At 39.3% G+C, this 27,823-nt stretch overlaps 1 pseudogene; it reads right to left on the bottom strand.

Annotated features, from left to right (window-relative positions):
- Positions 1 to 4,070: 4,070 nt before the first annotated feature.
- On the bottom strand, positions 4,071 to 27,231 carry LOC146898936 (uncharacterized; annotated as a pseudogene).
- Between the last annotated feature and the right edge of the window lie 592 nt (positions 27,232 to 27,823).

Below are 27,823 nucleotides of genomic sequence, written 5' to 3' on the forward strand. Positions count from 1 at the left end.
GTTCTCAACAAATTTTGCATGAAACTCCAAACCTTGATACTATAAACCGTCTATTGGAGAACGCTACTCCTTTTGAAAGTGCTAAGTACTTTCAACTCCTCTTGAGGGCTTGTGGTCCTCCTCGTCTAAATTACGAGAAGCTTCTTGAAGATTTCAGGGATCTATTGATGACCAGAAGAATGGAACAATTTCGACTGGACATCTTGAGAGGTACTACTCCTTTTAGGTTCCGATGTACCTGGTATAGGAGACCCATGCCTGCAGGTATGATCCGTCGACAATTCTGCAACAATTGGCTTAACTGCCCAGGTGATGGAAGGGCAGGGCACTATCGCGGCTTCCTCCCTGCTTCTGATGAAGACTATAACTTCCACAACTTCTGCATCGATTGCCGCCTGGATAGCGAAGTTCGATGGTTCATGGAAGTCTTTGGCATGAATCACCAGTGGTAGATTCAGTAGCCTACCGTTGTTTCAAGTCTTAATCCGTTTATTTTGTTTTATTTGCACCTTTTTTAGTAATGGTTAGTTTATCCATTTTTGGGACTTATGATGTAACTTGCCCAATAGTTGGCACTTTATCTTTATTAATGCCATGTTTCGTTTTTCATTTCGAACTACTCTTGTGCAATTTTAATTTCTTGCAACATCGGCCTATACTTTTCAAATATTTTCCGTTTATGCGCATGACTCTTTGATCATCATTTAATTCTTTGATTTCATACGCATTATTCGAAAAAACTTTTTGAATTTCCCATGGTCCTTCCCAACTAGGAGACCATTTCCCCAACACTCGACTTTTCTTGTCCATGGGCAAAATAACTTTCCATACCAAATCTCCTTGGGCAAAAAGTTTCGATTTAACTTTTTTATTATAAGCCTTAGCTATCTTCTCCTTCTGCTTTGTGAGGACTTCTAATGCCACTAATCTTTCTTCATCTAAGTCTACTAACTCATCCAAAATCATATCCCAATAATGATTCGTTGGAATCTCAAATTGTCTTTGGATTCTAGTTGATTGAAGTAAGATTTCGACTGGGAAGACAACATCATGGCCAAATGTCAGCCTATAGGGTGTAGTATTAGTCGATTCTTTGGGAGAAGTTCGACATGCCCACAAAGCTTCACCAAGAAAATCATGCCAATTCTGGGGTTTACCTTTGGCTTTCTTTTTAACTATCGAAATAATACTTTTGTTTGCCGCTTCAACTTGACCATTTGCCTGAGCATAATATGGTGTTGAGGTTAACAATTTGAAACCTATTGTTTTAGCAAATTTTACCATCTTTCGACCAGTAAACACAGATCCTTGATCTGTAGTGATAGTTTCAGGAATGCCAAATCTGTATATGATATGTTTTTGGACAAAACTTATCACTTCTTCTTGTGTAACTTCTCTTAGTGGGATTGCCTCTATCCATTTGGTAAAATAATCTATCCCAACTAAGATATATTTGTGGCCTTTCGATGACTTAGGTTTTATTTCCCCAATTACATCTAAAGCCCAACCTCTAAATGGCCAAGGTTTGACTATCGAATGTAGTTCACTTGCTGGCACACGTTGGATTCCAGCGTGCTCCTGGCATCCTTGGCATCCTTTGGCAAACTCTATGCAATCTTTTAGCATAGTTGGCCAATATAAACCCTGTCGAAACAAAAGCCACTTCATTTTATGGCCTGCTTGATATGTACCACATGTTCCATTGTGGGTATTGGAAATGGCTAAGTATGCCTCAGTTTCTCCAAGACATTTAAGCAAAACTCCTTCTGGGGTCTTCTTAAATAAACTATTTCCCACAATCACATAACTCAACGCTTTGTATTTTATTTTTTGACAAGTTGTACCATTGGGGTTTTCCAGATAATTAACTATGGGTTTTCGCCAATCATTATCAGATAAATTGTTAACAACCAAAATTTCGATTAAATTCATACCTTGTATTTGTCTATGAGATGCTTCTATGCCCCCAAGTTTTGGTGTTGACAATTTATTGGGAAAAGATTCTATCGAACTGCGCTTGTTCCTAATTTCGATGGGCTCCTGCTCTTGATCATGCGAAACCTTATATCCAGAGGCTGTTTGAGCAAGGTCGTTCGCCTCTTGATTCTCCATTCGTGGAACATGTTGTATTTTGACATGAACAAAACGCTTGAGTAACACATTCGCTATGGTGAGGTATAAAATTAGACCTTCTTTGACACATTTGTATTCTTTAGTCAATTGTCTCAATACTAGTTATGAATCCCCATGTATTTCGATATTTTTTGCCCCCAGTTCGAGTAAAATCTCTAAACCGGTAATTAAGGCTTCATATTCAGCCTCATTATTGGAACAAAATTGGTTTATTCGAAATTGGTACTTAGTTATAGTATCGCTAGGTGAAATAATCACCATTCCAATTCCAATTCCATTTTTATTACTAGAGCCATCGAAATATAGCTTCCACCACAAGTTCTCGATGCCCCCAGGCATCGGATCTTCCAATGAATGATCAGCAATAAAATCAGCCACAATTTGGCCTTTGACGGATTTCAAAGATTGATAAGTCAATGAATATTCCGTAAGTGCTAAAGCCCATTTTCCTACTCTACTATGCAGAATAGGTTTTGACAACATATGTTTAATTATATCGAAATGAGAATAAACACAAACATCAAAAGGCTTTATATAATGCTTAAGCTTTGTACATGAGAAATACAAACAAAGACATAATTTTTCACTTGGATGATATCTTGTTTCAGCATCATTTAAAACCCTACTAAGATAATAAATGACTCTTTCTACACCATTTTCATCCTCTTGTGATAACATACTTCCCATAGTATTTTCAGAAGTTGCTATATACAATTTCATCTTTTTATCTTTCAAAAGAGGAGATAAAGTAGGAGGATTCATCAAATAAGATTTGATATCATCGAAAGCCTTCTGGTGCTCTGGTTCCCATTTGAACACATTCTCTTTCTTCAGACGAAGCAATGATGTGAATGCTTGCGTTTTACCACTTAGATTCGATATGAACCTGCAAAGAAAGTTAATTTTTCCCAACAAAGATTGCAACTCTTTCTTGGTCGAAGGAGCTTTAGTCTCCATTATTGCTTTGGTTTTGTTTTGATTAATTTCAATCCCCTTTTTGTCAACAACAAAACCTAAAAAATCACCTGCACAAACACCAAATGCACATTTTAATGGATTCATTTTTAATCCATATTGCCGCATCCTTTCGAATGACTGGCACAGGTGTTCCAAATGTCTATCCTCCGATGAGGATTTAACTACGATATCATCGATGTAAACTTGCATAAAGTCTTCTATGAAGTCATGAAACATCGAATTCATTGCTCTTTGATATGTAGCACCAGCATTTTTTAGGCCGAATGGCATTACTATCCACTCATAACAGCCTAATGCCCCCGGGCATCGAAACGCTGGTTTAGGAATATCCTCTTCAGCAATAAAGATTTGATTCTAGCCTGAATAACCATCAAGCATACTTAGATATTCAAATCATGCTGCTGAATCTACTAGCATTTCTGCTACTGGCATAGGATATTCATCTTTGGGAGTAGCGAGATTTAAATCTCTAAAGTCAATGCAGACTCTTATTGTCCCATTTTTCTTTTTAACAGGCACTACATTTGCTAGCCAATCTACATACCTGGCCGGTCTGATGAAACCGCATTTCAAGAGTCTTTCGATCTCTTCTTTAATCTTTGGCAAGATTTGTGGCGCGAACCTCCTAGGAATTTGCTTCACAGGACCTTAAACTCTTTGGGAATCTTTGTGCTTACATAAGTTGGTCTCTTGACAGAACCATCTCCCAAATCCACTTCTTCGAGAGGATCCTGCGCCTTCATTTTGATGGTAGATCCCATAGGATCTTCTTCGAAACCCAAAGGTTCTTCGTCATATATGCAATCCAGTTTTTGATTTTCAAGAAAATCATCAGTAACATCTTCCACTGGATTCTCAATCATTTCATTTTGCGAAATTTCGACTTCTTCAACCGTTTTGGCATGAGTTTCGGCCACATAGGCCGTAATTTTGTCCCAAAAATTGGGCTTAACCATAAATTACTTTTCAATATCCCACCCAGTTGGTGAGATAGCATACTCCGTTGATTCAGGGGTGAGGTCATCAGTAACCTTCTTGTATGTTGAAGCTCTTGTTCTAAGCAAGTTTTCCTCCTTTAGAGGAACTTCCTTATGATCTACCATTATATAATCATGATCGACGAGTTCTCTTTCCCATACAAAACCATCAGGATGTAATTTCATAGTATACATTTCATCTTCAGAAATTACATATTTGGGGCCTAGAAAAAGGACTGGAGAAATATTGGCAAGTTGTTTGTCGAAATTCTTCTTGGTGATTGTATTCACCTCAGCCAAAAAATAACTCTGGTCAGCTTCGACGTTCTCTACCAAACCATCTTCTCTCCAAATAGCAATCCTTTGATGTACAGTAGAAGGTACTGCCCCCACACCATGGATCCATTCCCTTCCTAACAACACATTGAAGTTAGCCTTAGAAGGGACTACCATAAATGTAGTTGTTCTTTTCACACTTCCAACTATCAAATCGACTTCGACAGCCCCAAGGGAATTGCCAGTTGTTCCTTCATGGTTAGTGAGAACTATGTTATGTGGTTTCAAATCAGAATCGACAAGACCAATTTTCCCTAGAAAGGATTGGGGTAACAAATTCACTGTAGCACCTCCATCCACCAGCACTTTATTCACTCCCACATCATTTATTTTGGCTTGAATAAACAAAGGTTTGAGGTGATGCATCATCAAGATGTCAGGTCTCTCAAACACTGCATGTTGATCTTCAACACAACCATCATTCATAACATAGTAACACAATGGCTTATGAATAGCCATTTCTTCAGTGAAATCGCTTTCCACTTCATTTACTTCAGAAGGTACATCATACTCGACTGGCAATACCGATACAACGTTGCACACTATATCGAGACTTGGGTCAGATTCTGAAAAGTTTGAAGTCATTTCTTCATCCTCTTTTGGGAGGTCCTCTTTCAGGATTGACAAAGGAGGAAATATCATTTCAGTAGCTGGTCTTTTGACCATTTCGAAAACAGTTTTCTGTTTCTTTTCCTTCTTCTCAACATTAGTAACATCTTTCAAAGCACTTGCCTTTTTCTGGCGATGATACCTTCGCCATTGTGTTTTTGTCATAGGGTTCTTACCCTTATAATTATTGTTGTAGGCGTACTTGCTGGAGTTTGATGTCTCTTGTTGATGAGAGGTTGTGGCCACTCTTTTCACCCATTTTGTCGGTGGAGCAGAGTAACCAGATTTTTTACCTCCAGAGAACACCCAGGTATCTGTAGGAACTTTCAAAGAAGGGTTGAAAGTCTTTCTGTGATTTTTATCTGGATTTTTCTCTGAAGGATTCATTTTATAGGGGACTCCTCGTTTGTTGAAACCATATTTTGGCCGGTTATCCACCCATCCCCCTTTACGTTTAGTTTGGGGCTGAAATCCTTCAACAGATTTTGCGGCTTCTTTATCGAAAACTGCACTGCATCTTGGACAAAGCATGGCATGTGCATTGGAAATTTTGCACCTGTTGAGAAAATATATCAAATCTTCTTCAGCCTTGGGATATGCTAATTTCATTTTTTCAGCAAACTGGTCCTCAGTAACCATTGCCTCTTCAAACTGATGGTTTTCAACAACCATCTCTTCATTTCCAGTTTTTAAATTTTGATCTGAAACTGGGAACGAAGAATGGGGTTCGGTGTTGAATTCTTCTGAGATATCTACCATGTTAATGGCAACCACATCAGCATACATTGAATCAGCTTTCTTTAGAGGATCTGTTTCGATTTGCATCGACTGTTTGGCTTTGTCTCCAAACTTCAACCTCCCCTCATCGAGAGCTGTTTGCACAGAATCCCTGAAACGAGTACAACGAGATAAGTTATGGCCTAAAAATCCATGAAATTTGCAAAAACCTCGTTTCTTTCTTTGTTCTAAAGGAGGAAGTCTCATATTTTTTGGCACCAAAATTATGCCATCTGCAACTAAAAGATCGAAGATCTCCTCACATTTAGAAACATCAAAATTATATGTTTTGGACGGGTATTTATCATTTTTAGGCTCTTCAGGATTTTTTCCATTCGATGGCCTTAACAATTTGCAAGTGTAAGGTGGTCCATCTTTAAGTTCTGCCAAATTTATCTCATTTTCTTCGACAATGTCTGACCCCCAATCGAATTCAGAGTCACTATCTCCTGTATCTACATAGGCAATTTTTCTTTCTTAGGGAATTTGTTTGACCGGGCTTTTTCAGCCTTGAGTCTTTCAACTTGTCGAACTCTGTCTGCTAATTGTGCCATATCCCTAAGATATTGGGTGTCTAACTTCTTTCGAACAGAATAATCAAGGCCACCAGCGGCCATTTCGACCAACTCATGTTCTGGCACTGAAGTGAAACACCTGGCCTTAAGAAGGCAGAATCTATTCAAATAATCGTCAATGGATTCATGCGTCCTTCGTCGAACGCTAGCCAATTCTTTCAAACTAATTTTAGATTGGCCCATGTAGAATTGTTCATGGAAAGCTTTTTCCAATTGATTCCAACTAAAAACAGAATGAGGAGGTGTTATACCCTAATTTTGGACCTAAAAATACTTATTCAAAATATTTCTTCTATCTTGAATATATGTCTATTACTCTTGAAGAATTGCCAATTTGCCATTGTTTACACTGACATTTTACTCTGTTTTATCTCTCAATTTAGCTTTAAAAATCTTTTCAACTGTGTATTTGTCTATGATTCTTTGCATTTCAAGTCATCCAAAAGTATTTTTCTTGCATTTCAAGTCATTTGAATTTGTCTCTGATCAATTGCATATTTCTCTGCATTTTATTTCAATATCATTTGCAAAATTCATGAAAAGGGTATTTTAGTCATTTCCTGCATTCAAACTCATTTTAGTCCTTGGAAATTGTTTGTGTCTTTTCATTTGGTTTGCATAAGTCCTTGTTTCAATCTCATGTTAAGGTCCCTCTCAAAAAATTTACATTTGAAGTCATTTTTAGTCAGTTTAGCCCCTAGGGGCGTTTTAGTCTTTTCGAGTGCTAAAACTCTTTTAATCCTTAAAAATTGTCTCTGAGTCTTTTCAATTTGCTGGTATGAAACTCTTGCTTTAATTCCCCGTTAAAAAACCATTTTAAAATTGCATTTGAGTCATTTTGAGTCATTTTAGTCCCTAGGGGCATTTTGGTCATTTCACATGAAATTTTGACAGAGAGAGGTTACTTTGAAGTACCTCATTTAGTAGTTGGTCCATTTTACTCCTTTTTGTGTTTTTTTATTGGGTTCACTTTACGTTGTTTTTCAATTTACATTTTTTACCAATTTTAGTTTTAATTGCATTTTAGTCCTCAGAGTCTTGTTATCTGCATTTTGGTCCTTTGTAGGTTGTTATTTTGCAGGTCAAAGTTGGTCAAAGTTAGTTAGAGTCAAGTGCCACATGGCATCACATCATTGGGCAAGCATCCTACTTGGCATTATATAAATAGGTCCCATGGGTCAAAGAGTCAACACACTAATCATTTCACAAAAAAAAACTCCACAAAAAATCACAAAATTCATAATCTTTTTCTCTCCACTTTCTCTCTCATCTAACTAACTTTTTTTTCCCACTTTCTCTCTCTAACAACCACCACAACTTCATCTTCAACCTCACTTCAACCACCATAACTGCCACCTTCAACCTCCATAACTACCACCTTCAACCTCCACAACCACCATAACAACCTCCATAACCTCCCAAATTCATTACGAACTCACCAATTCCACCAATTTTCACCGAATAACACAAAAATCTCACAATCAAAAACCTCAACCTCTCGCAAATCCTCACACATCAGAATTCGCAAATCACTATTCGATGCATCAATCGAAGCTCAAATTCGAGAACAAAACAATAACGTGAAGAGCAGAAGCGAATCTGTTACATACAATTCGAAACCGTATTTCCACCTCCGTTCTCCGATTGAAACGTGAGCTGTAGCAACACCGGAACCGTACGTGAATTCAAGAAGAGATCGCAGCAAGCTAATTGGACTCGCGACAACGGTGACGAACTCGGATCGTACGAGCCAGAACACAATCGAATCGGTAACAGGTAACACGTTCTTCCTTTCCTTTTCTCATTGACATTTTCAAGGCTGTTCTTGAGGATCTAGGACTGTTGTGAATTGTTTGTGAAAACTGAGTTTTGAAATCAAAAAAGGGAGAGAAATCCGAGCATAGTGGTGTGTTTTAGTCAAGAGGCGAGTTTGCTTTCAAGATTCCGACGCCGGAAATCTCCTGGCTCGCCGGAGAAGACAACCGGCGCCGACGAAGCTTAGGGAGAGATGAGAGGGAGTGAGGCTTAGAGAGAGAGAGAGAGGAGGAAGAAGTGTTCTCTGTGGTTTACGTTTTCTGAGTTGTTAAAGGATTCTTTTCCTTTTTTTGATCCCATGCTTGCCGCCTTACCTTAGTCATGTGTGCTTTCGCACGTTTTGAGCGTTGGATCTCGGATCTGATCCAGTTGGATCGATCCGACGATCCCTGTGCCTCCTTATAACCCATTCTTCATCTTGGATTGGGCTTGGGCCCTTGTGTGTTGTTGATTTCGTTTTTGTGAATTTACTAGCTATTTGTATACTGCAAACTGATTTTTACACCTCTGCTCATGTTCAAAGCCTCTTGAAAATTCCACAAAATTTCTAATAACTTTCTTGTGTCTTATGATGAATTTTGGTGTATCTTGCATGTTAAATCTTGATCACAACATGTGAAAAATATTTTGATTCTTTGTTAATCCCATGTGTTAATTTTGGTTCAAATCTTGATAAAAATTTCTAAAGGTTTTTTGTGAAGTTGTTGGGATCAATTTTTGGCATTTGATACTTGAAACTTGTTTCCGAAATATATGTGTTCGTGTTTTGTTAATTTGTGCACTTTTTGTTATGTTTCTTGTGAAAATTGTGATGTGATTTTATTCTTGGATTTTGGTGCATAAATGTGACCTTGAATATGTAATCTTTGGAGTGAGCTTGCCTATTAAATGTGGTGTATGCTTGCTGTCTTGGTATAGTTTTTTTTGTGTGAATTTTATGTTGGTGAATAATGTGAAACTATCTTGTGAAATAAGGTGTATAAATAGCTTGCAACCTTTATGATCTTTGGTATAGTTAATGACCTTAATTCTCATGTTTTTTCCTTGAACTAAGTCACTCAAAACTTCTCTAATATCATGAGGATTTAGGCCTTTAACCATACTTTAGAATGGTATTAAAATGTCAAGTCTCTTTTATCACTTTTAGTTAATTTCTCTTGTTACCTCATTTTCAAGTTACATTTACTTTATTATGCCTTTAGTATGTTGTTTCTATTTCACTTATGCTACTAACCTTTTTTTGTTTTCATGTCTCATTTCCATAGCATTTCACATCATATTTTCATCTCTTATTTCTTGCACTTTAATTTCTTGCACTTTAAATTTTGCCAAGACTTAGAATGTAAAGACCTAGGAATTTTGTAACTTCCTTTATGCTTTTAAAATTCTTGCAAGACCATAGCATGTACTAGGCCAATGATGTAAAGGACAATGGACTCTAATGATGTACACCGACACAAGCACCGACACATGCACACACATCACATAGATACTTTAGATGTATGTTTAGGATATGCGTGCTTTAGATGTATGTCTAGGAACTTTGAAACTTAGGCAAAAATCCTTTTTCCAAAAAAATACAAACAACATAACTCAAATATTTTTCTAAATAAACCTTGGGATCAAAATCCCATTGATTTTCCCTTTCTTTTCTTAAACAAAAAATCTTAATGAATTTTAAGCATACTATGACTTTCTTTTGCAAAATAACTAATCCAACCTCACAATTTCACAATCTTATGCCCTTTAGGCCTCTCTTTCTATTCTTCAAAATTCCAATTTTCAAACTTAAAATCAACCAACAAAAACAAAAACATTTTTTGGAAGAGAACTACGGTGGATTTGATCCCTTAAAAGGGTACGTAGGCAAGGAAACAATATTCCTTCAATTCAATTAAAATAAAAATTCAAACATCTTCTTCTCCCTCCAATTCTTAACCTAGTAAACTTTTAGGTGTAAATATCATTTTTCAAATAGCATTTAAAAATAAAGCGCGCGCGTAGAAAGTAAAGACGGTTCCTATAGGATACTATAGTCGTTATGGGTGCCTAACACCTTCCCGTAGCGAAAACAACTCCCGGACCTCTATTCTCAAGGGTTTTGCTTATTTTTTCCCTTCCCAAGAAAAAATAAGATATCAAAGGTTAAAAAGGTTCAAACATAATCAATGTTTGACACCCGAAAACCAAGATAAAACAGCTGGCGACTTCACTGGGGAGATTCGAGAGTTACGCCTAGTCTTTATTTCCACGCTTGCGCTTTCGTTTTTACTTGCTTCCTTTATTTGTTTTCTTATGTGAATAAATGTTTAAATTCTTGCAAATGTGTGGGGTGAGAATATCAAAAGTCCTAGACCCGGGCTGAGTGAACTTAGGATTTAGGAGGGATATAATCGACAATTCATTCCGGGGGTTGCCTCGTGTATTGGATTATGCGATCAATCCCACATAGCTGAGGCATTTTGGGGGTGATGTTGTCGGCGCGTGTTGTCGCGTTTAGGCACTTTACTTCTAATTGTTCTATGACGCTATGAACCGTAGATAACCGAACCCATCCATGGCCATTTTCTAGGATGTAGTGCGGAGGCTAAACCGAGTGTTGTCTCGAATTTTAGTCGTCACGCGATACTACACTCAAGTTAGACCTTCTTACGGATAATCATGGAGCGAGTGTTTGTCTCGTGGCACCGTGATATACGTCGGAGAGGTTGCGACTTGGGAACTTTTTAGAACCCGGTTACTATTATCCAAAGCCCTAGATTCACCGGACACCGTGTCCACCCATGACTCCTTGACTTTGAATTTCAACCCACCATGTTTTCTCCGTACTTGAACATGATCATGCATACATGTATACATGCATACATGCATACATGCATAAACTTTTTCCATGCATTTTATCGAAGGGCTTAGACAAATTGAATTTGAAAACATTGTAGGAATGGGGAAGACTAAGTCCTACAAGTTCAAGGAAGTGGATTTGGCTAGTTTGAGAGATTTGGCACTCAAGATCGAGGATCCGACCGGTTTCCGACATCGTTACGGGGCCTTACTTACTCTTCTCCAGACTAATGTGGATGAGAAGCTTGTGCACACTCTAGCGCAATTCTATGATCGAGACTATCGGTGCTTCACTTTTCCCGACTTTCAGTTAGTGCCCACATCGAGGCTTATTCTTGCTTGATGGATCTATCTATTGCTAAGGGGGTACCTTTCGCGGGACTTGAGAATCCTCCTACTCCATTGGTTATTGCTAAAGATCTCTATCTCAAGACCACCGATGTCTCCAGGAATCTTGTCACTAAGGCTCACATCCGAGGGTTCACTTTGGAGTATCTACTTGAGAAAGCCAACCTCAAGACCACTTGTCAGGACACTCTCAAAGCTATTCTTGCACTACTCATCTATGGGCTTATTCTCTTTCCGAACGTTGATAGCTTCGTGGACATGAATGCTATTATGATCTTCCACTCCAAGAATCCGGTTCCTACTTTGCTAGCTGACACATACCATGCTATTCACGATCGATCCGAAAAGAGTCGTGGATACATTCTTTGTTGTGTACCTCTTCTCTATAGGTGGTTTATTTTGCACCTTCCATAATTGGACTATTTCACAAAGGATCATGGCTCTCACCCCTAATGAAGTGGTCTGGCTCACTCCCGCTGCTAGAGTCAAGGAAATCATCTTCGGTGGTGGGAAGTTTCTTAATGTGCCTCTTCTTGGTACCCGGGGTGGAATCAACTACAACCCGGAGCTCGCCTTGCGACAATTTAGTTTCCCGATGAAAGAAAAGCCCATCCATCTTGCTACATCTCCTTACTTCTTCCATTACTCCAATGATCCCACGGGAATAAGAGAAGATTTCATGGATGGTTGGTCTAAGCTTCGGAAGAAAGAGGTGAAGCATATGGGTGTAAGGTCCGGTGTTGCTCATGAGGCCTATACACAGTGGGTGATAAACCAAGCTGAGAAGATTGGTATGCCTTACCCCGCCATGAGATATGTGTCTGCATCTATTCCAACCATACCTTTGCCTCTACTTCCACCTACTCAGGAGATGTATCAGGAGCATCTAGCTATGGAGAGTCGGGAGAAGCACCAATGGAGGGTTAGATACTATGAGGCTGAGAATTTGATCATGACTTTGGATGGAAAAGACGAACAGAAGACTCATGAGGTGTTGACATTGAAGAAAGAGTTAGCTAAAGCTAGATGAGAAATTGAAGAAAAGGATAGATTGCTTATGAGGGACTCCAAGAGGGCTAGGAGTGCTCGTAACTTCTATGCACGATACTACAGCTATGAGTCTGGGCCCGAGTCTGAGGATGATGATTCCACTTCCTATGCTTGAAGATTTCTGTTTCCTGCTGTTATTTCCAGTTGTTATTGATGTTTTACATTTCAAAGTCTATCCCTTGGCTTAGTATTTCAAAGGGAATCATCTTGTAAGACTCTGTGATGTTTGGTTGTTTGTCTGGTTTTGATGTCTCAATTGTTTAGTAATGTTTACAAATTTCTAATTTGTCTAAAACCCTTCGATAACACAAAAAAGAGTCCTTTTTGCATATGCATTAACACATCTCATGCATCATGTGCATTCATTGGTCACAAAAGACTTCTCTCGTGCTCATTGCCTCCTGGTTCTTCTGTCGCAGTCTGAAAAGTGGCTCGTGCTCGTGAGGTTTACCAACCAGATAGAGTTCATCAAACAAGATTGTACAAGAGAAGAAACATGGCTAACTTTGAAGAAGAAAATGCTCAGCTCCGTGCCGAATTGGCTGCTATGAAAGAAGACTTGGCTAAGGCTCATGACGCTATGTCTACCATGATGGCGGCACAAGAACAACCAGCCACGTCTGTTCCAGCTTCTACTGAAGTGATTCCATCTATCCCACTGTCTACTGTGGTCTCTGATGCTCGGTTTGTTATGCCCAATGGACGCCCTTATGGACTCTCAGCTTTCTATGCTCCTAATATTGAGGCTGGTATTTCTGGTATTGGCGATCAAGGACAGATTCATGTGACAACTTTTACTCCTACATCTGCCTCTATGCCTCAAGTGACTACCGTCGTCACCGATCCTATTGTACACACTGTGCAACAGGTAATCCATGTTGACACTCCGCGTGGACAAGATCCTATAATGGAGGCTATGAGAAAACAGTTAAGAGAGTGAGTTGGAGAACTCCGTGAGGTCAAAGCTAGCCGTGGGAACGGCGTTTCTGCTAAGGCTCGTGATCTATGCCTGGTGTCCCGATTCGAGGTTCCTAAGAAATTCAAAGTGCCAGATTTTGACAAATACAATGGAACTTCTTGTCCACATAGCCATGTCATTCGGTACGTCTGAAAGATGGCCAACTACGCAGATAATGATGCGCTGATGATCCACTGCTTCCAAGATAGCTTGATGGAAGATGCGGCAGACTGGTACACTGGTTTGAGCAAAGACAATATTCACACTTTTGAGGAACTCGCTGCTGCTTTTGAAAATCATTATGAGTTTAACACCCGCTTGAAGCCGAATAGGGATTCTCTTAAGTCTTTGTCTCAGAAGTCAGATGAAACCTTCCGTGAATATGCTCAGAGATGGAGAGGGGCAGCTGCCCGTGTTTCTCCTCGACTTGATGAGGAAGAACTGACACAGACATTCCTGAAAACTTTGAAGAAGGAATATGTCGAAAGAATGATAGTCTCTGCTCCAAATAATTTCTCCGACATGGTTACTATAGGGACTCGTCTAGAGGAGGCTGTCAGAGAAGGTATCATTGTTCTTGAAAAGGGTGAATCCTCAGCTAGTGCACCTAAGAAGTATGGTAATGGCCACCATAAGAAGAAAGAATCTGAAGTAGGGATGGTTTCTGGTAACCAGTCTACAGCTGCTACTTCATTACCTCTACCCTACCAATATATGCAGTACTCTCAACATCCTTTCTTCCTACCGTTCTACCAGCAATATCCTCTGCCACCGGGTCAACCACCAGTACCCGTTAATGCCATTGCTCAGCAAGTACAACAGCAGCCTCCTGCTCAACAGCAACAGCAACAACAACAGGGTCCTCGGCACAAGACTTATTTCCCACCAATACCAATGCGGTATGCTGATCTGCTCCCAACCCTACTTGCTAAAGGCCACTGCGTCACCAGACCAGGCAAGCCTCCGCCTAGACTGTTGCCTCCCAGGTTCCGACAGGATCTCACATGTGAATTCCATCAAGGTGCTCAAGGCCACGATGTTGAGGGTTGCTACGCTCTGAAATATGTGGTAAAGGATCTGATAGACAGATGACAGTTAACTTTTGAAAATAGTGTTCCTCATGTTCTCGACAATCCACTTCCAAACCATGATGCCGTTAACATGATCGAGGCTTTTGAAAGAGTTCATGTTCCTCGAGAGGCTCTTACTTTAGATGTCCATAATGTTGCTACTCCTTTGGTGCCACTACATGTCAAACTTTGCCAAGCTTCTTTGTTTAATCACGATCATGCTTCTTGTTCAGAATGTCTTCAAAATCCTATGGGTTGTTGTGTGGTGCAAGGTGATATACAGAGCCTAATGGATGATAAATATTTGATTGCCAGTGATGTTTGTGTGATTGTGCCAGTGTTTCATGACTCTCTTGCTGAAAGTGCATCTCAGACAAGGAATGTTGAACCTTTAGTGATCAGGTTACCTGGTTCAGTATCTTATGCCTCTACTAAGGCAATCCCTTACAAGTATGATGCAACTATGATTGAGAATGGAGTAGAAGTGCCTCTGGTATCCCCAGCTACAGTTGATAACGTTGCTGGAGAAATTACAGCTCTGAGAAGCGGAAAAGTCCGTCCACCTCTGTTCCAAAAGAAGGTAGTTACACCTGTTGCTACAATAACCCCACCTGTTGCTCCTCCCGTTGACAAGAACACTGGCCCATCAGGCCAATCTATTGAAGAGTCTAATCTGGACGAAATTCTGAGGCTTATTAAAAAGAGCGATTATAAAATTGTTGACCAGCTGATGCAAACTCCGTCAAAGATATCTATCTTGTCTCTACTCTTGAGCTCAGAAGCTCACAGGAAAGTGTTTATGAAAGTGCTGGAACAGGCCTATGTTGATCATGAAGTCTCTGTGGATCAGTTCGATGGAATAGTGGGTAACATTACCGCTTGCAATAACTTGGGGTTTGGTGATGATGAACTCCCCGAAGCAGGGAAATACCACAACTTGGCTCTGCATATCTCAGTACACTACAAGTCTGACATGATATCCAATGTGCTGGTGGACACTGGATCATCCTTAAATGTAATGCCTGAGTCTACACTGAAACAGTTGAGTCATCATGGACTTTCTCTAAGGGGAAGTAGCTATTTGGTAAAGGCTTTCGACGGATCTCGCAAGGATGTTCTTGGGGAGGTAGATCTACCGATTACCATTGGTCCTGAGACATTTCAGATCACTTTCCAGGTCATGGACACCGTTGTCATTACTTCTTACAGTTGTCTCCTCGGAAGACCGTGGATTCACGACGCTGGGGCAGTAACTTCTACTCTGCACCAGAAGCTCAAGTTTGTGAGGAATGGTAAGTTTGACACTGTACATGGTGAAGAAGCGTGTCTGGTTAGCCAAGTGTCATATTTCTCTTGTGTTGAAGCAGGGTCCGCTGAAGGGACGTCATTTCAAGGCTTGACTGTTGCAGGTGCAAAACCCCGGAGAGCTAGTGCTAGTATGGCTTCATTGAAAGACTCCCAGAAAGCTGTTCAAGAAGGGCAAGCTGCCGGCTGGGGCAAAGTGATACAGATTTTGGAGAACAAGCGTAAAGAGGGCCTTGGGTTCTCCCCGACCTCAGGTGTTTCAACAGGAACTTTCTACAGTGTTGGGTTTATCAATGCTATTGGTGAAGATGCTGTTGAAAGTAGTTATGTGCCTACGTTTGTTGTACCAGGAGGCACTGTGAGAAATTGGGAGGCCATTGATGTTCCTTTAGTCATGCATGCTTCCATGTAATGTGTCTTGTTGCTCATGCTTTTCTTTGTTTTCAAAATAACAATCCTTTCGCTCTGCCCAAGGTGAAAGTGATATCCTTGTAAGGGCATGTTTGTTTCGGCATTGCCGTTATCAATAAAAGTTGTCGCCTTTCTCACGACTCTTTGTTTTTTTACTTTTTAGTGCCTTTTTCTTGGAAATAATGGTAATGCCAGAAAAAACCAAAACATCTGTATTTTCTTATTAATTTCAAAAATCTGCATAAAAAACATTTTTTCTAAAATCATCCCAATCATATTATGCAGATTGAACCATAATAAACCCGTTGAACACAGTGACCCTATGGTTCCTCCAAATTTTGAATTCCCTGTATATGAAGCTAAAGGTGGGGAAGATGATGAAGAGATACCATATGAGATCACTCGACTGCTTGAGCAAGAAAGAAGAGCCATTCAGCCTCACCAGGAAGAGATTGAGCTCATCAACCTGGGTACTGAAGAGAACAAGCGAGAGATCAAGATTGGTGCTGCACTCGAGCCATAAGTGAAAAAGAAGATTACTCAGCTTCTCCATGATTATCCAGATGTCTTTGCATGGTCCTATGAAGATATGCCGGGTCTAGATCCCAAGATTGTGGAACATCGGATACCGACAAGACCTGAATGTCCTCCTGTCAAACAGAAATTGAGAAGGTCTCGTCCAGACATGGCTCTTAAGATCAAGGCTGAGGTGCAGAAGCAAATTGATGCGGGTTTCCTCATGACAGCTGAATATCCTGAGTGGATTGCCAACATTGTACCAGTACCGAAGAAAGATGGGAAAGTTTGAATGTGTGTTGATTACAGAGATTTGAATAAAGCCAGTCCAAAAGATAACTTCCCATTGCCTCATATTGATGTGCTTGTTGACAGTACTGCTCAGTCTAAAGTGTTCTCTTTTATGGATGGTTTCTCTGGCTATAACCAGATACGGATGTCACCTGAAGATAGAGAAAAGACGTCCTTCATCACTCCATGGGGAACGTTCTGTTATAAAGTGATGTCGTTCGGCTTGATAAATGCTGGTGCAACGTATCAGAGGGGCATGACAACTCTGTTTCATGATATGATTCACAAAGAGATTGAAGTATATGTTGATGATATGATTGTGAAATCAAGTGATGAAGAGCAGCATGTTGTGTACTTGAAAAAGATGTTTGAAAGATTGAGAAAGTACAAGCTGCGGTTGAATCCTAACAAGTGCACATTTGGTGTAAGATCTGGAAAGTTGCTGGGCTTCATTGTCAGTCAAAGAGGCATTGAAGTTGATCCTGACAAAGTCCGAGCCATCAGAGAGATGCCGGCCCCTCAAACTGAAAAGCAAGTCAGAGGTTTCCTCGGACGCCTGAATTATATTTCAAGATTTATATCTCACATGACTACTACCTGTGGACCAATTTTCAAATTGCTCCGAAAGAATCAGCCTGTTGTATGGAATGATGAATGTCAGGAAGCTTTTGATAGCATTAAAGAATACCTGTTGGAACCACCTATCCTCGTCCCACCAGTGGAAGGAAGGCCTTTGATCATGTACCTGTCAGTGTTAGATGATTCCGTGGGTTGTGTTCTCGGCCAACAAGACGAGACTGGAAAGAACGAACATGCTATCTACTACATGAGCAAGAAGTTCACCAACTGTGAGACTCGGTATACAATGCTTGAAAAGACTTGTTGTGCTTTAGCTTGGGCTGCCAAACGCTTGCGTCATTATATGGTGAATCATACAACTTGGTTGATATCCCGAATGGATCCAATCAAGTACATCTTTGAAAAGCCTGCTGTTACTGGAAAGATTGCACGTTGGCAAATGTTGTTGTCTGAATATGATATTGTTTACAAAGCTCAGAAAGCAATCAAAGCAAGTATCCTGGCTGAGCATCTTGCTTGTCAAACTCTTGATGATTACCAGCCGATTAAGTTTGATTTCCCTGATGAAGAGATTATGTATCTGAAAGCAAAAGACTGTGAAGAACCACTGATCAATGAAGGGCCGGACCCCAATAGCAAATGGGGATTGGTATTTGATGGTGCTGTCAATGCTTATGGAAAAGGGATTGGAGCCATTATTGTAACTCCGCAGGGGCACCACATTCCTTTCACTGCACGAATAACTTTTGAATGTACGAACAACATAGCTAAATATGAAGCATGCATCTTGGGCATTGAAGAAACCATTGACCTGAGAATTAAGCACCTTGACATCTATGGAGATTCCGCACTTGTTATTAATCAGATAAAGGGTGAATGGGAGACTCATCATGAGAAGCTGATCCCTTACCGTGACTATGCAAGACGTCTGTTGACATACTTCACAAAGGTTGAGCTGCACCACATCCCTCGGGATGAAAACCAGATGGCTGATGCTCTTGCTACTCAGTCTTCCATGTTTCGTGTGAACCACTGGAATGACGTGCCCGTAATCAAAGTGCAGCGTCTTGATAGGCCCGCTCATGTGTTTACTATTGAGAATATGCCAGATCAAGCTGATAAAGATGTGAATAATGGAGAACCTTGGCATTATAATATCAAACAGTTCTTGCTGAATCATGAATATCCACCTGGTGCTTCCAACAGGGATAAAAAGACCTTGAGACGATGGGCTAGCAGATTCCTTCTGGACGGAGAAATCCTATGCAAAAGGAACTATGACATGGTCTTGTTGAGATGTGTTGATAAGCAAGAAGCAGAAAAATTGATGCATGATGTACATGACGGTACCTTTGGGACCCACGCTACCGGTCACACTATGTCAAGAAAATTGTTAAGAGCCGGCTATTACTGGATAACTATGGAGCGTGACTGCCACAAACATGCCAAGAGATGCCACAAATGTCAAATTTATGCTGACAAGATTCATGTGCCTCCACATGCCCTCAACGTCATCTCTTCCTCATGGCCTTTCTCTATGTGGGGCATTGACATGATCGGAAGAATTGAACCAAAGGCTTCCAATGGACATCGTTTCATTCTAGTGGCAATTGACTACTTCACCAAATGGGTCGAAGCTGCTTCATATGCTAATGTGACCAAGCAAGTGGTAGTGAAGTTTATCAAGAATAACATCATCTGTCGATATGGTGTTCCCAACAAGATCATCACTGACAATGGTTCCAATCTGAACAATAGCATGATGCAAGCTTTATGTGAAGAATTCAAGATTGAACATCACATCTCTTCTCCTTATAGGCCCCAAATGAATGGTACAGTTGAGGCCGCTAACAAGAATATCAAGAATATTGTTCAAAAGATGGTCACTACTTACAAAGTCTGGCATGAGATGCTACCTTTTGCCTTGCATGGTTACCGTACTACGGTGCGCAGTTCAACCTGGGCAACTCCTTTCTCTTTGGTGTATGGTATGGAAGCAGTTCTCCCTCTGGAAGTGGAGATTCCGTCTCTTCGAGTGATCATGGAAGCAAAATTAACTGAGGCTGAATGGTGTCAAAGTCGGTATGATAAGTTGAATTTGATTGAAGAAAAACGTATGGATGCTATGGCTCACAGACAGTTGTATCAAGTGCGAATGAAGAATGTGTTTGACAAGAAAGTCCGACCTCGAGAATTAAAGGAAGGCGAACTTGTATTGAAAAGAAGGATAAGCCAGCAACCCGACCCAAGGGGCAAGTGGACACCTAACTATGAAGGTCCTTATGTTGTCAAGAAGGCCTTCTCTGGTGGTGCTTTGATCCTTACACACATGGATGGTGTTGAACTTCTGAATCCTGTAAATGCCGATATAGTCAAGAAATACTTTGTCTAAAAAGAAAAGAACAGCGTGGTAGGTCGAAAACCCGAAAGGGCGGCCTAGGCAAAAATGCGCTTCCCGGTGGATCGAAAACCCGAAAGGGCGATCCAGGCAAAAGTTAGGGACAAAAAAAATGAATATGAAAAAGCTCGCTGAGATTGTACGTAACTCAGGCAAGAATGAGCGTCTCGATGAGCCGAAAACCCGAAAGGGCGGTTCATGCAAAAATGAGATTGATAGTAAAAGACAAGTAACTATATTTGGCAAACCACCATCACCCCTTGGGGCATCTGCAATTGTCAATGATCATCTTTATCAGAAGCTTCTGTACTTGTAAATTCAAAATTTCTATGAAATGTAGCGGTCATCGTGTTCAATGTACCACCAACCAATAAAATTACCATTTTCCAAGCTTTGTAAATCCGCGGAGTTATGCCTTTGGCTGAATTTCACTCTTCTACATCAATTTGAGAATGTGCTATTGTTAGAAACTCTACTCCCTTTCAATGCTATATACAAAATATTATCTTTCTATTTGGTAATGTCAATGTCTGAAACAAACATTTTTGAAAATTGAAAAATCTTTTCCATCTATTTTGAAAACAAACCTGAGCAATAGGGTACATTCCAGTGAAACATGCATGGATAAATGAGTGTCAATGTCTATTTCAATACATGTTACAAGCAGTTTGTTCCCCAAGATGATCTGTGGTCAAAGGCAAGAATTAAAAAACAGAATGAAAATAGGAAAATTGGAAAAAATGCAAATGAAAAGCTCGCTAAGTTGAAAACCCGAAAGGGCGACTTAGGCAAAAATGAGCACCCCTCTGATTGACAACCTATGAAGGCAATTCAGGCAAAAATGGGGCAATGAAAAGAATTTATTCCCGATGAATCGAAAACCCAAAAGGGCGGTTCAGACAAAAATGGGATTGAAAAATGAAAAAAGAAAGAATGAAAGAATAAAAAGCATTGACCACAGATGCGAACATCTAACGTTTACCCAGCACTGACACGCCTAACAACGGCGACATGTATCAAAGAATCTTCCAAAGGTCCCTTCTCTACAAGTTTCTATTGCCCTCAGCCATGGTTTCGATACGTCTTTCAACGACGGTCTCTCCAAAGAGGATTTCCATATGAATATGTTATGGCACGAGCCACTACGTGCCCAATATTCCAATATTTTGTCGGTCTCTGTGAAACTTCTCATTCAAATTACAAACCGATCATGCATTTCAAGCATTCATACATGCATAATCATGCATTTTATGTGCTCGTACATTTAATAATCTTGTTATACCATACATACATGTTGCATTCCCAATCTCAACTTTCAATTCAACTCAGTCTTCACTTTCAATCCAGTTCAATTTCAATCTCCAATTCAACTCAATTTCAATCTCCAATTTAACTCAATTTCAATCTCCAATTCAACTCAATTTCAACTTTCCAATTCAATGTCTATGTCTCTGTGAAACTCTCAATTCAATTCAAAGTCTATGTCTATGTCTTTGTCTATGTCTCTGATTGTTTTCAACTTTCAATGTCTCTTTCAATATCAACTTTCAAATTCAATTCAATGTCTCAATCAATGCTAATTCACTCTCAATCTGCTTTTGGGCCGACAATAATGGTCATGTCTATTTTCAAATCAAATCAATGTCAACTTACTCTCAATTTGTATCTTTTCAAATCAAACTTCCAATTTGTATCTCGTTATATGTCTTGGTATTGGTCAAGTGGCTAGTTCGATCCAAAGAACAGCTTGTACCTGCTTATATGCCTATGTTTCCGGTCAAACGGCAAGTTCGATCTGAAGAACAGTTTGTACCCTGCTTATGTTTTGTTATCAGTCAAACGACAAGTTCGATCCAAAGAACAGTTTGCACCTACCTACATGTTGTGATATTGATCAAGCGGCAAGTTCGATCCAAAGAATAGCTTGTATCTTTCCATATGTCTATGTTTCTGGTCAAGTGCCAAGTTCGATCCAAAGAACAGCTTGTACCTGTCTCGTATTTCTATCCCCAATCAAGCGGCAAGTTCGATCCAAAGAACAGCTTGTACCCATCTCCTATTTGTATTTCTTGGTCAAGTGGCTAGTTCGATCCAAAGAACAGCTTGTACCTCTCTTTTGTCCCCTGGTTTGTCTACCCTGTCAATATCTACCTAGATCCCCAGTGATATGACATGCTTTGTAGACTCCAGTTGTTTGTCTTGCATTCATAATCGAAATGTTGCATGGCATTCCTGTTTTTGAAAATGTAAGAAGCGTATTTTTATGTCCAAAAACAGTGCAAATGTTAATATTTAAGTATCTTCGTCCCGTCAAATCAAAGACTTCGTCTCTCGACTCTCCGGACAAAGAAACTTAAATAGGGGCAGCTGTTATACCCTAATTTTGGACCTAGAAATACTTATTCAAAATATTTCTTCTATCTTGAATATATGTCTATTACTCTTGAAGAATTGCCAATTTGCCATTGTTTACACTGACATTTTACTCTGCTTTATCTCTCAATTTAGCTTTAAAAATCTTTTCAACTGTGTATTTGTCTATGATTCTTTGCATTTCAAGTCATCCAAAAGTATTTTTCTTGCATTTCAGGTCATTTGAATTTGTCTCTGATCAATTGCATATTTCTCTGCATTTTATTTCAATATCATTTGCAAAATTCATGAAAAGGGTATTTTAGTCATTTCCTACATTCAAACTCATTTTAGTCCTTGGAAATTGTTTGTGTCTTTTCATTTGGTTTTCATAAGTCCTTGTTTCAATCTCATGTTAAGGTCCCTCTCAAAAAATTTACATTTGAAGTCATTTTGAGTCAGTTTAGCCCCTAGGGGCATTTTAGTCTTTTCCAGTGCTAAAACTCTTTTAATCCTTAAAAATTGTCTCTGAGTCTTTTCAATTTGCTGGTATGAAACTCTTGCTTTAATTCCCTGTTAAAAAACCATTTTAAAATTGCATTTGAGTCATTTTGAGGCATTTTAGTCCCTAGGGGCATTTTGGTCATTTCACATGAAATTTTGACAGAGATAGGTTACTTTGAAGTACCTCATTTAGTAGTTGGTCCATTTTAGTCCTTTTTGTGTTTTTTTATTGGGTTCACTTTACGTTGTTTTTCAATTTACATTTTTTACCAATTTTAGTTTTAATTGCATTTTAGTCCTCAAAGTCTTGTTATTTGCATTTTGGTCCTTTGTAGGTTGTTATTTTGCAGGTCAAAGTTGGTCAAAGTTAGTTAGAGTCAAGTGTCACATGGCATCACATCATTGGGCAAGCATCCTACTTGGCATTCTATAAATAGGTCCCATGGGTCAAAGAGTCAACACACTAATCATTCCACAAAAAAAACTCCACAAAAAATCACAAAATTCATAATCTTTTTCTCTCCACTTTCTCTCTCATCTAACTAACTTTTTTTTTCCCACTTTCTCTCTCTAACAACCACCACAACTTCATCTTCAACCTCACTTCAACCACCATAACCGCCACCTTCAACCTCCATAACTACCACCTTCAACCTCCACAACCACCATAACAACCTCCATAACCTCCCAAATTCATTACAAACTCACCAATTCCACCAATTTTCACCGAATAACACAAAAATCTCACAATCAAAAACCTCAACCTCTCGCAAATCCTCACACATCAGAATTCGCAAATCACTATTTGATGCATCAATCGAAGCTCAAATTCGAGAACAAAACAGTAACGTGAAGAGTAGAAGTGAATCTGTTACATACAATTCGAAACCGTATTTCCACCTCCATTCTCCGATTGCAACGTGAGATGTAGCAACACTGGAACCGTACGTGAATTCAAGAAGAGATCGCAGCAAGATAATTGGACTCGCGACAACGGTGACGAACTCGGATCGTACGAGCCAGAACACAATCGAATCGGTAACAGGTAACACGTTCTTCCTTTCCTTTTCTCGTTGACATTTTCAAGGATGTTCTTGAGGATCTAGGACTGTTGTGAATTGTTTGTGAAAACTGAGTTTTGAAATCAAAAAAGGGAGAGAAATCTGTGCATAATGGTGTGTTTTAGTCAAGAGGCGAGTTTGCTTTCAAGATTCCGACGCCGGAAATCTCCTGGCTCGCCGGAGAAGACAACCGGCGCCGGCGAAGCTTAGGGAGAGATGAGAGGGAGCGAGGCTTAGAGAGAGAGAGGAGGAAGAAGTGTTCTCTGTGGTTTACGTTTTCTGAGTTGTTAAAGGATTCTTTTCCTTTTTTTGATCCCATGCTTGCCGCCTTACCTTAGTCTTGTGTGCCTTCGCACGTTTTGAGCGTTGGATCTCGGATCTGATCCAGTTGGATCGATCCGACGATCCCTGTGCCTCCTAATAACCCGTTTCTTCATCTTGGATGGCTTGGGCCCTTGTGTGTTGTTGATTTCCTTTTTCTGAATTTACTAGCTATTTGTATACTGCAAACTGATTTTTACACCTCTGCTCATGTTCAAAGCCTCTTGAAAATTCCACAAAATTTCTAATAACTTTCTTGTGTCTTTTGATGAATTTTGGTGTATCTTGCATGTTATATCTTGATCACAACATGTGAAAAATATTTTGATTCTTTGTTAATCCCATGTGTTAATTTTGGTTCAAATCTTGATAAAAATTTCTAAAGGTTTTTTGTGAAGTTGTTGTGATCAATTTTTGGCATTTGATACTTGAAACTTGTTTCCGAAATATATGTGTTCGTGTTTTGTTAATTTGTGCACTTTTTGTTATGTTTCTTGTGAAAATTGTGATGTGATTTTATTCTTGGATTTTGGTGCACAAATGTGACCTTGAATATGTAATCTTTGGAGTGAGCTTGCCTATTAAATGTGGTGTATGCTTGCTGTCTTGGTATAGTTTTTTTTGTGTGAATTTTATGTTGGTGAATAATGTGAAACTATCTTGTGAAATAAGGTGTATAAAGAGCTTGCAACCTTTATGATCTTTGGTATAGTTAATGACCTTAATTCTCATGTTTTTTCCTTGAACTAAGTCACTCAAAACTTCTCTAATATCATGAGGATTTAGGCCTTTAACCATACTTTAGAATGGTATTAAAATGTCAAGACTCTTTTATCACTTTTAGTTAATTTCTCTTGTTACCTCATTTTCAAGTTACATTTACTTTATTATGCCTTTAGTATGTTGTTTCTATTTCACTTATGCTACTAACCTTTTTTTGTTTTCATGTCTCATTTCCATAGCATTTCACATCATATTTTCATCTCTTATTTCTTGCACTTTAATTTCTTGCACTTTAAATTTTGCCAAGACTTAGAATGTAAAGACCTAGGAATTTTGTAACTTCCTTTATGCTTTTAAAATTCTTGCAAGACCATAGCATGTATCTAGGCCAATGATGTAAAGGACAATGGACTCTAATGATGTACACCGACACAAGCACCGACACATGCACACACATCACATAGATACTTTAGATGTATGTTTAGGATATGCATGCTTTAGATGTATGTCTAGGAACTATGAAACTTAGGCAAAAATCCTTTTTCCAAAAAAATACGAACAACATAACTCAAATATTTTTCTAAATAAACCTTTGGGATCAAAATCCCATTGATTTTCCCTTTCTTTTCTTAAACAAAAAATATTAATGAATTTTATGCATACTTTGACTTTCTTTTGCAAAATAACATCCAACCTCACAATTTCACAATCTTATGCCCTTGAGGCCTCTCTTTCTATTCTTCAAAATTCCAATTTTCAAACTTAAAATCAACCAACAAAAACAAAAACATTTTTTGGAAGAGAACTACGGTGGATTTGATCCCTTAAAAGGGTACGTAGGCAAGGAAACAATATTCCTTCAATTCAATTAAAATAAAAATTCAAACATCTTCTTCTCCCTCCAATTCTTAACCTAGTAAACTTTTAGGTGTAAATATCATTTTTCAAATAGCATTTAAAAATAAAGCGCGCGCGTAGAAAGTAAAGACGATTCCTATAGGATACTATAGTCGTTATGGGTGCCTAACACCTTCCCGTAGCGAAAACAACTCCCGGACCTCGATTCTCAAGGGTTTTGCTTATTTTTTCCCTTCCCAAGAAAAAATAAGATATCAAAGGTTAAAAAGGTTCAAACGTAATCAATGTTTGACACCCGAAAACCAAGATAAAACAGGAGGCAATGTTGTAAACCAAGTGAAGGCATTTTTTGTCAAAGAACTTGGGAAATATTTCAACCTTAAATTCTCATTATTTGCCATTTCACCTGCCTCCATAAGGTATCGAGCAATATGTTCAACTGTTGACTCATTGGTTTCCCCTGCAAATTTAGTAAATTTGGAAACCTTCCAATTTCTTGGTAAGTCAGTTTCTAAAACATATTCAGACAGTGGTGATACAAAGTTTGGCCTATGTAAACCCATATTAAAGCCATTTTGGGCTAACAAAGCCTCGACAACATTCGCTATGTTGTTATGCCCTTCGTAATTGTTTTGACGGGCTTGAATGACCACTTGGTCTGCATCTTGATGTCTGTTCACTAATATCGGTGCCCTTTCGGGCTCTTCCGGAATTTGGGCCTGTGCACCTAATGGTTGAAATTGGTTTTCAGGCACCTGAGCGTTTTGACTAACTGCTGGGGGTTCTATCGACCCACCATTTAAATTTCGATTAGACGGTGTGCTTCGTGCAGCAGGGGCGCCGAAAAAGTCAGCAATTCGCTCCATTTGAGCAGACAACGTTTGATAACTATTGTTAGTATCTCGAATTAAAGGATTAATCACTGCACCCATTTGTTGCGTTACTAAATTGGCCATATCATGGTTGGCCTCGTCCATTTGTTGCCTTAATGCCATCATAGATACATTCGTTAAAGTTTGTTGGGGCGTTGCAATCGGAACGCTCACCCCTGGGGTAAACAATTGAGGCATTGGCACGTTTAAACTTTCAGAGAACGAAGATGGGTTTGTATGCAGGCCTTGCATTAAGGAAGTCGGCATACCATACTGCATATTTCGACGACTTGTGCCCAGATTAAAAAATGTTGGGACGACCTGTGTAGTTTGGCCAGGGATAGTTGACCCCGTCGGAATGGCCTGAGACACTTGAGCGGATGTTGTAACCGCTGGAATGGCCTGCGATGTTGGCATGGCCATTGTTGATTCGACGGTTTCTAATGCCGTCATTGTGGTACTATTTGCAATTGCTTGTGTACCACCAGATGATGAAGAAGGATTGGTTGTGGTTCCTGATGAACCCGCGGCGTTCGATGCCGCTGTACTTGGATTGGGAGGAGGACGTACCATATCAGGAAGTTTTTTCCTACTCCTTAAGAGCATATACAACACAAACCAACAATATAAATTCTACAAATTTCGTTATGAAATTATTTACAAAGGCACAAAACAGTCCCACTGGGCGTGCCAATTTGTTTACGCTGATTTTTGGTAAACAAACGCTGGTTTAAACAGAGTTACTTGCAAGATCAACCAGTAATTCTTAAGAGCATATTTGTGCTTTTGTAATTAGTGGGAAACCGTAATGTTCTTGAATGTTAAATAAAACAAAGAAAATAAAAAGCAATCGAAATCAACCCAGTTGACTTCAATCGAAGTTGTTAAATAAAAACAAAGAAATTGTTCAAAACGAACAAGTAAAATGCAAAGACGTTTAAGAAAAAAAACTTAAATTGCATTGATCGAAAGTAAATTGGTACACAGATTCATACATTGCAACTTGTGACTCATTTCTCGCTTCCATACGGATAATTTGAGTGTAAGTTTTGTATGATTGAATTGCGACCCTTTTTTCCTATGAAAAACTACTATTTATACAAATAGAAATAACTACCTACATTCGAATTCAAACCTATAACCATATAAAAACTAACAAGTCTTA

Source organism: Medicago sativa, chromosome 8 (assembly GCF_051527215.1).
Source record: "Medicago sativa cultivar Bolivia chromosome 8, Bolivia_mono, whole genome shotgun sequence".
Classification (NCBI taxonomy): Eukaryota; Viridiplantae; Streptophyta; class Magnoliopsida; order Fabales; family Fabaceae; genus Medicago; species Medicago sativa.